Genomic DNA, 17,500 nt, shown 5'->3' on the forward strand with positions numbered 1-17,500 from the left:
AACATTTCAATTGGCTATATTAAAACTGTTTAATTTGATCCTGACATCTGGAAGAAGGATTCATAACCCCAAATCTTTAAGAACGGAGACAAATTTGACCCTAACAATTACAGAGGCATTTGTGTGAACAGTAACCTGGGGAAGGTTTTCTCTGGTATTATAAATGTAAGAGTTCTAAACTTCCTTAATAAGCCCAATTTCTTGAGTAAAAGCCTAATTGGATTTATACCAAAACATCGCACGACTGATCATATTTACACCCTTACACATCCTGATAGATAAACATGCCCACCAAAATAATACCAAAATATACACTTGCTTTATCGACTTCCAAAAAGCATTTGATTCTATTTGGCATACAAGACTGTTCTACAAAGTTATTGAAAGTGGTGTAGTGGGTAAAACATAGGACATAATTAAATCAATGTATACTGGCAATAGGTGCAGCATTAAAATGGGCAGGAAAATAACATAATTTTTTAACCAGAGGCGGGGCCTTCGCCAGGGTTGCAATCTGAGCCCTGCACTCTTCAATATTTACATCAACGAATTGGCCACTACTCTAGAAAAATCCTCAGCCCCTGGTGTTGGTCTCCACACTTCAGAAGGAAGTTAAATGCCTACTCTTCACAGATGACCTATGCCTGCTGTCACCCACAGCACATGGCCTACAGCAGAGCCTGGACCTGCTAGAGCAGTACTGCCAGACCTGGGCCCTGACAGTAAACCCCCACATCACATGGCCTACAGCAGAGCCTGGACCTGCTAGAGCAGTACTGCCAGACCTGGGCCCTGGCAGTAAACCCCCACAGCACATGGCCTACAGCAGAGCCTGGACCTGCTAGAGCAGTACTACCAGACCTGGGCCCTGGCAGTAAACCCCCACAGCACATGGCCTACAGCAGAGCCTGGACCTGCTAGAGCAGTACTACCAGACCTAGGCCCTGGCAGTAAACCCCCACAGCACATGGCCTACAGCAGAGCCTGGACCTGCTAGAGCAGTACTGCCAGACCTGGGCCCTGGCAGTAAACCCCCACAGCACATGGCCTATAGCAGAGCCTGGACCTGCTAGAGCAGTACTACCAGACCTGGGCCCTGGCAGTAAACCCCCACAGCACATGGCCTACAGCAGAGCCTGGACCTGCTAGAGCAGTACTACCAGACCTGGGCCCTGGCAGTAAACCCCCACAGCACATGGCCTACAGCAGAGCCTGGACCTGCTAGAGCAGTACTACCAGACCTGGGCCCTGGCAGTAAACCCCCACAGCACATGGCCTACAGCAGAGCCTGGACCTGCTAGAGCAGTACTACCAGACCTGGGCCCTGGCAGTAAACCCCCACAGCACATGGCCTACAGCAGAGCCTGGACCTGCTAGAGCAGTACTGCCAGACCTGGGCCCTGGCAGCAAACCCCAAAAAGACAAAAATTATGATTTTCCAGAGAAGATCCAGATCTCAGGGAATTAGACCAAAGTTTTCAATTGGTACAAAATATATAGAGTCCTGCAGACACTACAATTAGTGAGGTTTAATAATAAGCTGAACACCTTAATGAGGCAGTGAATGAGCTGAGAGAGAAAGCACGCAGGGCATTCTACCCCATTAAAAAGCCCATTCAAATTGAAATACCTATTAAAATTTTGCTAAAAGTAATTGAATATGTCATTGAACCAATTGCACTTTATGGCAGCGAGGTGTGGGGTCCACTTGCAAAACAAGATTTCATCAAATGGGACAAACACCCCATTGAAACCCTGCATGCAGAGTTCTGTAAGATTCTCCTACATGTCCAGAGGAAACTACAAACAATGCACGCAGGGCAGAATTAGGCCAATATCCACTAATAATAAAAACGAAATAAAAAAGCAATTATGTTTTGGAAACATCTATAATCAAATCAAATCAAATCAAATGTATTTATATAGCCCTTCGTACATCAGCTGATATCTCAAAGTGCTGTACAGAAACCCAGCCTAAAACCCCAAACAGCAAGCAATGCAGGTGTAGAAGCACGGTGGCTAGGAAAAACTCCCTAGAAAGGCCAAAACCTAGGAAGAAACCTAGAGAGGAACCAGGCTATGTGGGGTGGCCAGTCCTCTTCTGGCTGTGCCGGGTGGAGATTATAACAGAACATGGCCAAGATGTTCAAATGTTCATAAATGACCAGCATGGTCGAATAATAATAAGGCAGAACAGTTGAAACTGGAGCAGCAGTGACCCAGCAGTGACACTATAATACAGTGACCCCCTCTCATATCATTACCAAGACCTGCAATGCCAAGAGCTGAGCAAAGAAAAGAGTCCCCTCATCCAGCTGGTCCTGGGGCTGAGTTCACAAACCTGTTGTACTAACACACGGAAGCCTCAGTCCCCTCATCCAGTTGGTCCTGGGGCTGAGTTCACAAACCTGTTCTACTAACACACTGAAGCCTCAGTCCCCTCATCCAGCTGGTCCTGGGGCTGAGTTCACAAACCTGTTCTACTAACACACGGAAGCCTCAGTCCCCTCATCCAGTTGGTCCTGGGGCTGAGTTCACAAACCTGTTCTACTAACACACTGAAGCCTCAGTCCCCTCATCCAGCTGGTCCTGGGGCTGAGTTCACAAACCTGTTCTACTAACACACTGAAGCCTCAGTCCCCTCATCCAGCTGGTCCTGGGGCTGAGTTCACAAACCTGTTCTACTAACACACTGAAGCCTCAGTCCCCTCATCCAGCTGGTCCTGGGGCTGAGTTCACAAACCTGTTCTACTAACACACTGAAGCCTCAGTCCCCTCATCCAGCTGGTCCTGGGGCTGAGTTCACAAACCTGTTCTCCTAACACACGGAAGCCTCAGTCCCCTCATCCAGCTGGTCCTGGGGCTGAGTTCACAAACCTGTTCTACTAACACACTGAAGCCTCAGTCCCCTCATCCAGCTGGTCCTGGGGCTGAGTTCACAAACCTGTTCTACTAACACACTGAAGCCTCAGTCCCCTCATCCAGCTGGTCCTGGGGCTGAGTTCACAAACCTGTTCTACTAACACACTGAAGCCTCAGTCCCCTCATCCAGCTGGTCCTGGGGCTGAGTTCACAAACCTGTTCTACTAACACACGGAAGCCTCAGTCCCCTCATCCAGCTGGTCCTGGGGCTGAGTTCACAAACCTGTTCTACTAACACACTGAAGCCTCAGTCCCCTCATCCAGCTGGTCCTGGGGCTGAGTTCACAAACCTGTTCTACTAACACACTGAAGCCTCAGGACCAGAACATCCAATTAATCAGAATAAACCAAATTACAACACAGTCAAAACAAGACTACATTGCTTATTGGGAAACACAAGAACAAACACAAAGCCAAATGCAGTGCTATCTGGCCCTAAATCAACAGTACACTGTGGCTAAATATTTGACCATGGTTACTGATCAAAACCTTAGAAAAACCTTGACAAAGTACAGGCTCAGTGAGCACAGCCTTGCCATTGAGAAGGGTAGACACAGAAAAACCTGGCTCCCTGTAGAGGAAAGGCTGTGCAACCACTGCACCACAGCAGAACCTGGCTCCCTGTAGAGGAAAGGCTGTGCAACCACTGCACCACAGCAGAACCTGGCTCCCTGTAGAGGAAAGGCTGTGCAACCACTGCACCACAGCAGAACCTGGCTCCCTGTAGAGGAAAGGCTGTACAACCACTGCACCACAGCAGAACCTGGCTCCCTGTAGAGGAAAGGCTGTACAACCACTGCACCACAGCAGAACCTGGCTCCCTGTAGAGGAAAGGCTGTACAACCACTGCACCACAGCAGAACCTGGCTCCCTGTAGAGGAAAGGCTGTGCAACCACTGCACCACAGCAGAACCTGGCTCCCTGTAGAGGAAAGGCTGTGCAACCACTGTACCACAGCAGAACCTGAGACAGAGCTGCATTTCCTGACAACATGTCAAAAATATAAAACATTGCTGCCTGCCATAAGAGGAGGGACAGAGTCTGACAGACCAATCAACCTGCACATGTCCTCTACTGTATGCTTATTGTTATTGTTCAATGTCTGGTTATTTTGACCCTTGGTTATTGTTACTGTTGTCCCGTTGACAATTTTGATTCTCATTTTTTTTCATATTGTAAATATCCAAAATAAGCTTTGGCAATATGTACATTGTTACGTCATGCCAATAAAGCACATTTAATTTAGTTTAATTTAATTGACAGAGAGACGGGGAGAGAGAGAGAGAGAGAGAGAGAGAGAGAGAGAGAGAGAGAGATGTGGAGGGAGAAAGAGAGGGAGAAAGAGAGACGGAGAGAGAGATGGAGAGAGAAAGAGAGGGAGAGAGAGACGTGGAGAGAGAAAGAGAGGGAGAGAGAGAGACGGAGAGAGAAAAAGAGGGAGAGAACGAGAGAGACGGAGAGAGTCTTTGAACAGCAGTTCTCCTCTCTTCAGTCTCATGCTATAAGTACTGTACTATAAGTACTGGAAAGCCTTATAGTGAGCAGAATTATAATGGTTATGATGTCTGTTTAATCTACCTGGGGAAGCACAGCAACACGCTATACCATACTATACTACACTATACTACACTATACCATACTATACTACACTATACTACACTATACCATACCATACTATACTACACTATACCACACTATACCATACTATACCACACTATACTACACTATACCATACCATACTATACTACACTACACTATACCACACCACACTATGCTACACCATACTACACTATACCACACCACGCTATACTGCGCTATACTACACTATACTACACCGAACTACACTATAATACACTGTACCATACTATACTACACTATACCATACTATACTACACCATACCACACTATACTACACTATACCATACTATACCACACTATACTACACTATACTACCCTATACTATACTGTACTACACTATACCATACTACACTATACTAAACTATACTACACTATCCCGTACCACACTATACTGCACTATATTCCACCATACCCCGCTATACTACACCACACTACACCATACTATACTACACGATACTACACTATACTACACCATACTACACTATACTACACTACACTATACCATACTACACTATATACTATACTACACTGTACTACACTATACTGCACCATTCTACACTATACCATACCATACTACACTATACCATACCATACTACACTATACTAAACTAACCGTACCACACTATACTGCACTATACTACACTATACTACACTATACCACTCTATACCATACCACAGTATACTGCACTATACTACACTATACTACAATATACTACACTATACCGCGCTACACTATTCTACATTATACCGCACTAAACTACACTATACCACACTATACTACACTATACTACACTATACTACCCTATACCACACCACACCATACTACACTATACCACACTATACTACACTATACCACACTATACTACACTATACTGCACTAAACTGCACTATACTACACTATACCGCACCACACTACACTACACTATACTACGCTATACTGTACCTCGCTATACTACACTATACTACCCTGTACTACACTATACTACACTGTACTACACTATACTACACTATGCCATACCTCACTATACTGCATTATACTCCACTATACTATACTGCGCTACATCACCCCATGCTATACTCCACTGTTCTATACTACTGTATTATACTATACTATGCCATGCTATACTATACTATACTATGTTATACTATTCTATGGTATACTATGCTATGCTATACCATGTTATACTATTCTATGCTGTACTATACTATTCTATACTACGGTATGTTATACTATACTATGCTATGCTATACTATACTATACTATACTATGCTATGCTATACTATGTTATACTGTACTATACTATACTATACTATACTGACCTGGGGTGGCACTGCAACACACTATACTACTATTTATTGTTCTCTTTATTCTTTATTTATTAATGAATCAGAGAGAGAGTCATGACTCACTGAATCACTGGAACATGAGGGCAGTTTATTCATGAATCAGAGAGAGAGTCATACCTCACTGAATCACTGGCAGTTTACTTCACTACTCTGATTCTATCCCAGTTGAATCAAATCTCGGATTAATCTCTCTGTGTCACTCTGTGTCTCTCTCTGTGTTTCTCTCTGTGTCTCTCTCTCTCTCTCTGTGTGTGTCTCTCTCTGTGTGTCTCTCTCTCTCTCTCTCTCTCTCTCTCTCTCTCTCTCTCTGTGTCTCTCTCTCTCTCTCTCTGTGTCTCTCTCTGTCTCTCTCTCTGTCTCTCTCTCTCTCTGTCTCTCTGTCTCTCTCTCTCTCTCTCTCTCTCTCTCTCTCTCTCTCTCTCTCTCTCTCTCTCTCTCTCTCTCTGTCTTCTCTCTCTCTCTCTCTCTCTCTGTCTCTCTGTCTCTCTGTCTCTCTCTCTGTCTCTCTCTCTCTCTCTCTCTCTCTGTCTCTCTCTCTCTCTCTCTCTCTCTCTCTCTCTCTCTCTCTCTCTCTCTCTCTCTCTCTCTGTCTCTCTCTCTCTCTCTGTCTCTCTCTGTGTCTCTCTCTGTCTCTCTCTCTCTCTGTGTCTCTCTCTGTCTTCTCTCTCTCTCTCTCTCTGTGTTTCTCTCTGTGTCTCTCTCTCTCTCTCTCTCTGTGTCTCTCTCTCTGTCTCTCTGTCTCTCTCTCTCTCTCTCTCTCTCTCTCTCTCTCTCTCTGTCTCTCTCTCTCTCTCTCTCTCTCTCTCTCTCTGTCTCTCTCGCCTCCAGAGGATCAGCTCCCCGCAGGGTTCCCCACCATAGACATGGGTCCCCAGCTGAAGGTGGTGGAACGCTCTAGAACGGCCACCATGCTGTGTGCTGCTAGCGGCAACCCCGACCCAGAAATCACCTGGTTTAAAGACTTCCTCCCTGTCAACACCACCAATAACAACGGGCGAATCAAACAGCTCCGTTCAGGTATGGAGTGATTAGCGGGAAAAATACGAGTGTTTCTAATCCTCTGCTCCCCCCTCTTTCTAATCCTCCGCTCCCCCTCTTTTTCTCTTTCTAGTCCTCCTCTCCCCCTCTCTTTCTCTTTCTAGTCCTCCTCTCCCCCTCTCTTTCTCTTTCTAGTCCTCCGCTCCCCCTGTCTTTCTCTTTCTAGTCCTCCGCTCCCCCCCCTAGTCCTCCGCTCCCCCTCTCTTTCTAGTCCTCCGCTCCCCCCCCTAGTCCTCTCTCCCCCTCTCTTTCTAGTCTTTCTCCTCTCCCCCTGTCTTTCTCTTTCTAGTCCTCCTCTCCCCCCTCTCTTTCTAGTCCTCTCCCCCTCTCTTTTCTTTTAGTCCTCCTCTCCCCCTCTCTTTCTCTTTCTAGTCCTCCACTCCCCCTGTCTTTCTCTTTCTAGTCCTCCTCTCCCCCCTCTCTTTCTAGTCCTCTCTCCCCCCCCTCTCTTTCTCTTTCTAGTCCTCCTCTCCCCCTCTCTTTCTCTTTCTAGTCCTCCTAGTCCTCTCCCCCTCTCTTTCTCTTTCTAGTCCTCCTCTCCCCCCTTTCTCTTTCTAGTCCTCCTCTCCCCTCTCTTTCTCTTTCTAGTCCTCCCCCTCTCCCCCTCTCTTTCTCTTTCTAGTCCTCCTCTCCCCCTCTCTTTCTCTTTCTAGTCCTCCTCTCCCCCTTTCTCTTTCTCTTTCTAGTCTTTCTCTCCTCTCCTCCCCTCTTTCTCTTTCTAGTCCTCCTCTCCCCTCTCTTTCTCTTTCTAGTCCTCCTCTCCCCCCCTTTCTCTTTCTAGTCCTCTTTCTCTTTCTAGTCCTCCTCTCCCCCTCTCTTTCTCTTTCTAGTCCTCCTCTCCCCCTCTCTTTCTCTTTCTAGTCCTCCTCTCCCCCTCTCTTTCTCTTTCTAGTCCTCCGCTCCCCCTCTCTTTCTCTTTCTAGTCCTCCTCTCCCCCTCTCTTTCTCTTTCTAGTCCTCCTCTCCCCCTCTCTTTCTCTTTCTAGTCCTCCTCTCCCCCCTCTTTCTCTTTCTAGTCCTCCGCTCCCCCTGTCTTTCTCTTTCTAGTCCTCCTCTCCCCCCTCTTTCTAGTTCTTTCTAGTCCTCCTCTCCCCCTCCTTTCTAGTCCCCCCTCTCTTTCTCTTTCTAGTCCTCCTCTCCCCCCTTTCTCTTTCTAGTCCTCCGCTCCCCCTGTCTTTCTCTTTCTAGTCCTCCTCTCCCCCTCTCCCCTAGTCCTCCTCCCCCTCTCTTTCTTTCTAGTCCTCCTCTCCCCCCCTCTCTTTCTAGTCCTCCCTCCCCCTCTTTCTCTTTCTCCTCTCTTCCCCCTCTTTCTCTTTCTAGTCCCCCTCTCCCCCTCTCTTTCTCTTTCTAGTCCTCCTCTCCCCCCTCTTTCTCTTTCTAGTCCTCCTCTCCCCCCTCTTTCTCTTTCTAGTCCTCCTCTCCCCCTCTCTTTCTAGTCCTCCGCTCTCCCCCTCTCTTTCTCTTTCTAGTCCTCTCTCCCCCCTCTCTTTCTCTTTCTAGTCCTCCTCTCCCCCTCTCTTTCTCTAGTTTCTATTCCTCTTTCTCTTTCTAGTCCTTTTCTCCTCTCTTTCTCTTTCTAGTCCTCCTCTCCCCCTGTCTTTCTCTTTCTAGTCCTCTCCCCTCTCCCCCTCTCTTTCTCTTTCTAGTCCTCCTCTCCCCCTTTCTTTCTCTTTCTAGTCCTCCTCTCCCCCTCTCTTTCTCTTTCTAGTCCTCCTCTCCCTCTCTTTCTCTTTCTCTTTCTAGTCCTCCTCTCCCCCCCTCTCTTTCTAGTCCTCCGCTCCCCCTGTCTTTCTCTTTCTAGTCCTCCTCTCCCCCCCTCTCTTTCTCTTTCTAGTCCTCCTCCCCCTCCCCCTCTCTTTCTCTTTCTAGTCCTCCTCTCCCCCTCTCTTTCTCTTTCTAGTCCTCCGCTCCCCCTGTCTTTCTCTTTCTAGTCCTCCTCTCCCCCCTCCCTCCGCTCCCCCTCTTTCTAGTCCTCCTCTCCCCCCCTCTCTTTTTCTCTTTCTAGTCCTTTCTCTCCCTCTCTTTCTAGTCCTCCGCTCCCCCTGTCTTTCTCTTTCTAGTCCTCCTCTCCCCCTCTCTTTCTAGTCCTCCCTCCCCCTGTCTTTCTCTTTCCCCCTGTCTTTCTCTTTCTAGTCCTCCTCTCCCCCCTCTTTCTCTTTCTAGTCCCTCCTCTTTCTAGTCCCCCCTCCCTTCTTTCTCTTTCTAGTCCTCCTCTCCCCCTCTCTTTCTAGTCCTCCGCTCCCCCCTGTCTTTCTCTTTCTAGTCCTCCTCTCCCCCCCTCTTTCTCTTTCTAGTCCTCTTTCTAGTCCCCTCTCTTTCTCTTTCTAGTCCTCCTCTCCCCCTCTTTCTCTTTCTAGTCCTCCTCTCCCCCTGTCTTTCTCTTTCTAGTCCTCCTCTCCCCCCTCTTTCTCTTTCTAGTCCTCCTCTCCCCCTCTCTTTTCTTTAGTCCTCCTCTCCCCCTCTCTTTCTCTTTCTAGTCCTCCTCTCCCCCCTCTTTCTCTTTCTAGTCCCTCCCCCCTGTCTTTCTCTTTCTAGTCCTCCCCCTCTTTCTAGTCCCCCCTTTCTCTTTCTAGTCCTCCTCCCCCCTCCTAGTCCTCCGCTCCCCCTGTCTTTCTCTTTCTAGTCCTCCTCTCCCCCCCCTTTCCTTTCTCCTCTCCCCCTGTCTTTCTCTTTCTAGTCCTCCTCTCCCCCTCTCTTTCTAATCCTCCGTTCCCCCCCTTTCTCTTTCTTTCTCTTTCTAGTCCTTCTCCCCCCTCTCTCTTTCTAGTCCTCCTTTCTAATCCCCTCCCCCTCTCCCCTCTTTCTCTTTCTAGTCCTCCTCTCCCCCTCTCTTTCTAATCCTCCGTTCCCCCTCTCTTTCTCTTTCTAGTCCTCCTCTCCCCCTGTCTTTCTCTTTCTAGTCCTCCCTCCCCCTCCTAGTCTCTCTTCTCTTTCCTAGTCCTCTCCCCCTGTCTTTCTCTTTCTAGTCCTCCTCTCCCCCTCTCTTTCTAGTCCTTCTCCCCCTCTTTCTCTTTCTAGTCCTCTCCCCCCTCTTTCTAATCCTCCGTTCCCCCTCTCTTTCTCTTTCTAGTCCTCCGCTCCCCCTGTCTTTCTCTTTCTAGTCCTCCTCTCCCCCCCTCTCTTTCTAGTCCTCCGCTCCCCCTGTCTTTCTCTTTCTAGTCCTCCTCTCCCCCTCTCTTTCTAGTCCTCCTCTCTCCCCCTGTCTTTCTCTTTCTAGTCCTCCTCTCCCCCTCTCTTTCTAATCCTCCGTTCCCCCTCTCTTTCTCTTTCTAGTCCTTCTCTCCCCCTCTCTTTCTAATCCTCCGTTCCCCCTCTCTTTCTCTTTCTAGTCCTTCTCTCCCCCTCTCTTTCTAATCCTTCTCTCCCCCTCTCTTTCTAGTCCTTCTCTCCCCCTCTCTTTCTCTAGTCTTCTATTCACTGCTTTCATTTTTGTTTGTTCTTCTCCTTTCCCTATTTCTCCTCTTTTGTTTGGTGTTCTGTTCTTTTTATTGAAATACCTCTCTTCTCCTCTCCCCCTCTCTTTCTCTCTCTCTCTCTCTTTCTAGTCTTCTCTGTCTCTCTCTCTCTCTCTAGTCCTCCTCTCTCTCTCTTTCTCTTTCTAGTCCTCTCTCTCTCTTTCTTTCTCTTCTCTCTGTCTCTTTCTTGTCCTTCTCTCTCTCTCTTCTCTCTCCGTTCCCTGTCTTTCTCTTTCTAGTCTCTCTCTCTCTCTCTTTCTAATCACACTCTCCCCCTCTCTCTCCTCTCTAATATCTCTCTCCTCTCTCCCCTCTCTAATCTCTCTCTTCTCTAGTCTTCTATTACTGCTTTCCTCTCTAATAAATCTCTCTCCCTATCTGAAACCTATCTCTTCTGTCTGAAATCCCTATCTCCTCTCTCTGATTCTCTCTCTACCTCCTCTCTCTCTCTCTCTCTCTCTCTCTCTCTCTGTCTCTCTGAACCACCTCTCTCTCTAATCTCTTGGTCTGAACCACCTCCCTCTCCAGGGTAGAACACTGCTGTGATTGGTCTGAACCACCTCCCTCTCCAGGTCTCTGCTGTGATTGGTCTGAACCACCTCCCTCTCAGGAGTACACTGCTGTGATTGGTCTCTCTCTCTCTCTCTGTGTCTGAACCACCTCTCTCTCTCTCTCTCTGGTCTGAACCTCTCTCTCCTCTCTGTCTCTCACCTCTCTCAGGGTCTCTGTCTCTCTCTCTCCCTCTCTCTCTCTCTCTCTCTCTCTGTGATCTGTCTCTCTCTCCAGGGGTCTCTCTCTCTCTCTCTCCCTCTCAGGGTCTCTGATTGTCTTTCTCCTGTGAGTTGATGTCTGAACCACCTGTGTTTAGAACACTGCTGGTTGTTCTCCTCTCCTGTCCTTTTGTCTCTCCCTTCTCAAGGCTTCTCTCTCTCTCTCTCTCTGAACTCTCTCCTCCAAACCCTGGAGGGTCTTCAGAACACTCACCATCGTGACTCTTACCTCTTTATCTAACAACAAACTGCTTACCCCAAGGCCATGGTCTAAGCAATGATATCTCTCAGTGACTGAGCAGCTCTCCCTCCCTTACTAAAAATCAGATACTCTGTCCATAGAACACTGCTGTATGTCTGAACCATCCCTCTCTGTGAACACTCTGTCTCTCTCTGAACCACCTCCCTCTCCAGGGTAGAACACTGCTGTGATTGGTCTGAACCACCTCCCTCTCCAGGGTAGAACACTGCTGTGATTGGTCTGAACCACCTCCCTCTCCTAGAACACTGCTGTCTCTCTGAACCACCTCTCTCTCAGGGTAGAACACTGCTGTGATTGGTCTGAACCACCTCCCTCTCCAGGGTAGAACACTGCTGTGATTGGTCTGAACCACCTCCCTCTCTCCTGCTCTCTCTCTCCTCTGTCTCTCTCTCTCTCTCTGAACCACCTCCCTCTCTATTGTTTTCTCCCTGTGAGTTGATGTCAGTTATTGTGTTTTTGGTTGTTCTATCTCCTGTCCTTTTGTTCCTTTTCCAAGGCTTTTCTCTCTCTCTAATCTCTCTGCTTTACTCCAAACCCTGGAGGGTCTTCAGACACACTCACCATCGTGACAGACTTACCTCTTTATCTAACAACAAACTGCTTACCCCAAGGCCATGGTCTAAGCAATGATATAAGACACACTTGGAGTGACCAGCTCCCTTTACTGCAGGAAAAATACTGCTGTGATAAATCTGAACCATCCAGGGTAGAACACTGCTGTGATTGGTATGTTTGCTGTGATTGGTCTGAACCACCTCCCTCTTGTAGAAACTGCTGTGATTGGTCTGAACCACCTCCCTCTCCAGGGTAGAACACTGCTGTGATTGTCTGAACCAACAGGGTAGAACACTGCTGTGATTGGTCTGAACCACCTCCCTCTCCAGGGTAGAACACTGCTGTGATTGGTCTGAACCACCTCCCTCTCCAGGGTAGAACACTGCTGTGATTGGTCTGAACCACCTCCCTCTCCAGGGTAGAACACTGCTGTGATTGGTCTGAACCACCTCCCTCTCCAGGGTAGAACACTGCTGTGATTGGTCTGAACCACCTCCCTCTCCTGTGATTGGTCTGAACCACCTCCCTCTCAGGGTAGAACACTGCTGTGGTAGAACACTGCTGTGATTGGTCTGAACCACCTCCCTCTCCAGGGTAGAACACTGCTGTGATTGGTCTGAACCACCTCCCTCTCCAGGGTAGAACACTGCTGTGATTGGTCTGAACCACCTCCCTCTCCAGGGTAGAACACTGCTGTGATTGGTCTGAACCACCTCCCTCTCCAGGGTAGAACACTGCTGTGATTGGTCTGAACCACCTCCCTCTCCAGGGTAGAACACTGCTGTGATTGGATGACTGCTGTATTTTCTCAACTCTTCTTGGATTCCTTCAACTTTGTCCAGTCTGCCGACTTTGTTGACAAAAAAGACATTAAAAAAGGTATTGATTCGTGACCTCTACAAGGTCATCCGTAGAGCTGGACTCTCATTGTGAGCCTCATTGTTGCAGCCAGAACAACAACAATGTTAAAAGGCCTCTCTGCACCTAGACGATAGCAGAACGTCTACCTTCTGACAGTGAAGATCCTGCTGCGTTAACCTTTACAAAACGATGCTTCCACCAATTAGAATAACCGCTGTGTTTGGTCTCAGTATGGAATAGGCACAGTAGTGTGAGACTCCAACCTCCAGTGTTAGCTCTCTCACCCTCTAATTGGTTGGGCTCAATTCCCCGGTCAATTCAGAAAAGTCAACCAAATTCCAACTCCACTTCCAGATTTTCCTGATGGGAACGCAATGAAGAGAATTAGAATTGGAATTTCCCTGTACTTCTTTTTAAAGCTGCTTTTTGCTCCCTCCCTCTCCTCTGCTTTGGGCCAAACTCTGGACCCACAATCCCTCTGGCTTCTGTTTGAACTATGACCCTTGGCTTCTCTGTCTACCTCTGGCTCAGCCCCGGCACTTCCTTATTCAGAACCCTTATAATTCTATCCCCTGTTGTGACTGGACGGGTTATATTACTCTGCTGTCAAGACATCTCACTATTATAACATCGCTGTTATTCACTTTTCAACTTTTGTCTGTCTGCTAACCAGAAATGTAAATCAATATATTAAAGTTATACATGTTTACATTATCTGATTATTGGACATTATTTGTCCTTGTTGGACCTTGAGTTTTAGCTATCGGACAACAATACAAGTCATAGTTTCCGTTTCATCTGGTCAGCGGCTCCATACGCTCTATTTGACCAATCAGCAGGTTGTTGAAAGGTTAAGTCAAGGTTGTGTAACTGTCTCTAATGAAAAGGACTGTAATGCTGTGTCTGTGCTGTTTCTTCTTCTCTCTGTGTCTCTCTTAAAACAACAGAGTCCTTTGGTAAGTGCTTTAACCTCTGAAAGATATCGCTACCCCCCCCCTCACCTGTCTGCTGTTACCTTTGTCTCACACTGTGGTCCCTCACGGCTTCCTATTCCCTATGTAGTGCTACACACATCAGGGCCCTCTGGTCAAAAGTAGTGCACTGGATAGGGAATAGGGTGTCATTTGGGATCAGAACACTGTCTGTACCCAACACTAATGCTGCTCGCTCACTGCTCACCGTATTCATACACTGACTGATTGCTGATGCGTTGTGGAGAACGACCACTGTAGTCACACACACTTAGATACACACACACGCACACAGTATGAACACACACCTGACCACCCTACATCTTTCTATTGGACTAAAATGCTTTCTCCTGTTGACCCCTTCACTCATTCACTCATTTAATATATATATCTCTCTCCTTCACTCATTCACTCACTTAATATATCTCTCTCCTTCACTCATTCACTCACTTAATATATCTCTCCTTCACTCATTCACTCACTTAATATATCTCTCTACTTCACTCACTCACTAACTTAATATATCTCTCTCTCCTTCACTTGTTCACTCACTCACTCACTTAATATCTCTCTCTCCTTCACTCACTAACTTAATATATCTCTCTCTCCTTCACTCGTTCACTCACTTAATATATCTCTCTCCTTCACTCACTCTTTCACTTAATATATCTCTCTCCTTCACTCTCACTCACTTAATATATCTCTCTCCTTCACTCACTCTCTCACTTAATATATCTCTCTCTCCTTCACTCATTCACTCACTTAATATATCTCTCTCCTTCACTCACTCACTCACTCACTTAATATATATCTCTCTCTCTCTTTCACTCACTCACTCACTTAATATATCTCTCTCTCTCCTTCACTCACTAAATATATCTCTCTCCTTCACTCACTCACTTAATATATATCTCTCTCTCTCCTTCACTCCTTCACTCACTCACTTAATATATATCTCTCTCTCTCTCCTTCACTCCTTCACTCACTCACTTAATATATATCTCTCTCTCTCTCCTTCACTCATTCACTCACTTAATATATATCTCTCTCCTTCACTCACTCACTTAATATATATATCTCTCTCCTTCACTCACTCACTCACTTAATATATATCTCTCTCCTTCACTCACTCATTCACTCACTAATATATATATCTCCTTCACTCATTTCACTAAATATATATATATATCTCTCCTTCACTCACTTCACTCACTTAAATATATCTCTCTCTCCTTCACTCATTCACTCACTTAATATATCTCTCTCCTTCACTCACTCACTCACTTAATATATCTCTCTCTCCTTCACTCATTCACTCACTTAAATATATCTCTCTCCTTCACTCACTCACTCACTTAATATATATCTCTCTCCTTCACTCATTCACTCACTTAATATATATCTCTCTCCTTCACTCACTCACTCACTTAATATATATCTCTCTCTCTCCTTCACTCACTCACTCACTTAATATATATCTCTCTCCTTCACTCATTCACTCACTTAATATATCTCTCTCTCCTTCACTCACTTCACTCACTTAATATATATCTCTCTCCTTCACTCACTCACTCACTTAATATATATCTCTCTCCTTCACTCATTCATTCACTTAATATATCTCTCTCTCCTTCACTCATTCACTCACTTAATATATCTCTCTCCTTCACTTCATTCACTCTCTCTCACTCCCCCATAACACTATATAGTGTTTTCTCCTTCACTTCACTCCTCTCACACTGTAGATGACTGTCTCAAATAAAACCAGTCCAGACGCCATTCAGACACTAAATATAACCCAGTCCAGACACCAACACCTTCACTCAGTCCAGACACTTAAATATATATCAGACTTCACCAGTCCACTCACTTAACCCATATATCTCAACCCAGTCCAGACACTAAACACCACCCAGTCTAGATCACTCATTCAGACTACCAACACAGTCCAGATACCATCCCCTCCAGACACCAACATTCAACCCAGTCAGATAAAACCCAGTCCTTCACCCATTCACACCATTTAAATATAGTCAGTTCACCAACCCAGTCCAGATACCAACCCAGTCCCTCCACCAGTCAGACACCAACCCAGTCCAGATCCTCCCAGTCAGATAAACCAGTCCAGATACCAACCCAGTCCAGACACCAACCCAGTCCAGACACCAACCCAGTCCAGATATAACCCAGTCCAGATACCAACCCAGTCCAGACACCAACACCAACCCAGTCCAGATACCAACCCAGTCCAGACACCAACCCAGTCCAGATACCAACCCAGTCCAGACACCAACCCAGTCCAGACACCAACCCAGTCCAGATACCAACCCAGTCCAGACATCAACCCAGTCCAGATCCACCAACCAGACAGTCCAGATACCAACCCAGTCAGATACCAACCCAGTCCAGAACCAGTCCAGAACCAGTCCAGACACCAACCCAGTCCAGACACCAACCCAGTCCAGAAAACCCAGTCCAGTCAACCCAGTCCAGACACCAACCCAGTCCAGATACCAACACCAACCCAGTCCAGACATCAGTCCAGATACCCAGTCCAGACACCAACCCAGTCCAGACACCAACCCAGTCCAGACATCAACCCAGTCCAGACACCAACCCAGTCCAGACATCAACCCAGTCCAGACACCAACCCAGTCCAGACATCAACCCAGTCCAGACATCAACCCAGTCCAGATATCAACCCAGTCCAGACATCAACCCAGTCCAGATACCACTACCCAGTCCAGACATCAACCCAGTCCAGACACCAACCCAGTCCAGATATCAACCCAGTCCAGATACCAACCCAGTCCAGACCAACACCAACCCAGTCCAGTCCAGATACCAGACACCAACCCAGTCCAGACACCAACCCAGTCCAGACACCAACCCATTCCAGATACCAACCCAGTCCAGAAACCAACCCAGTCCAGACACCAACCCAGTCCAGACACCAACCCAGTCCAGACACCAACCCAGTCCAGATACCAACCCAGTCCAGACACAAACACCAACCCAGTCCAGACATCAACCCAGTCCAGACATCAACCCAGTCCAGACATCAACCCAGTCCAGATACCAACCCAGTCCAGACATCAACCCAGTCCAGACATCAACCCAGTCCAGACCCTATGGATTCTCCCCTATGGACAACAACTACACAGAGCACTTGCAATAATCTATATTTGTAGCTCTCTCTGTCTCTATCTCTCTCTTTCTCTCTCTCTCTCTCTCGCTTTGTCTCTCTCTCTGTCTATCTCTGTCTGTCTCTCTCTGTCTCTCCATCTCTCTCTCTTTTATTGACCTGATAATTGTGAGTATCTAATGTGATTCTTCTCCTCTCAAAGCCAACCACTTCCCCCTCTCTTCCTCTCCTTCTGTCTTCCTCCCCTCCCCACCTACTAACATTTCTTCTTCTTCTCTAATCTGATTTGCATTCATTGACCAATCAGGTGGCACGCCTATAAGAGGTAAGAGACGATTGTCTGGGAGGACCGCCACAGAACCAGGCTGTTTCCCAAATGGCACTAGTATTCCCTATAATAGTGCACTACTTTTTGACCAGAACCCTATGAGCCGTGTATGGGAAAATATAGTGCACAGTGTAGAGAATCAGGTGCCATTTGAGTCACATTCAGAGATAACAGACCTCGTCCCTCTTTTCCATTTCCACCATCGTTGT

At 47.0% G+C, this 17,500-nt stretch overlaps 1 pseudogene; it reads left to right on the forward strand.

The window, feature by feature from the left end:
- LOC112240741 overlaps window positions 1-17,500 on the forward strand; it is a 163,639-nt pseudogene that overhangs the window by 67,484 nt on the left and 78,655 nt on the right.

This window comes from Oncorhynchus tshawytscha, unplaced genomic scaffold (assembly GCF_018296145.1).
Source record: "Oncorhynchus tshawytscha isolate Ot180627B unplaced genomic scaffold, Otsh_v2.0 Un_contig_2707_pilon_pilon, whole genome shotgun sequence".
NCBI lineage: Eukaryota > Metazoa > Chordata > Actinopteri > Salmoniformes > Salmonidae > Oncorhynchus > Oncorhynchus tshawytscha.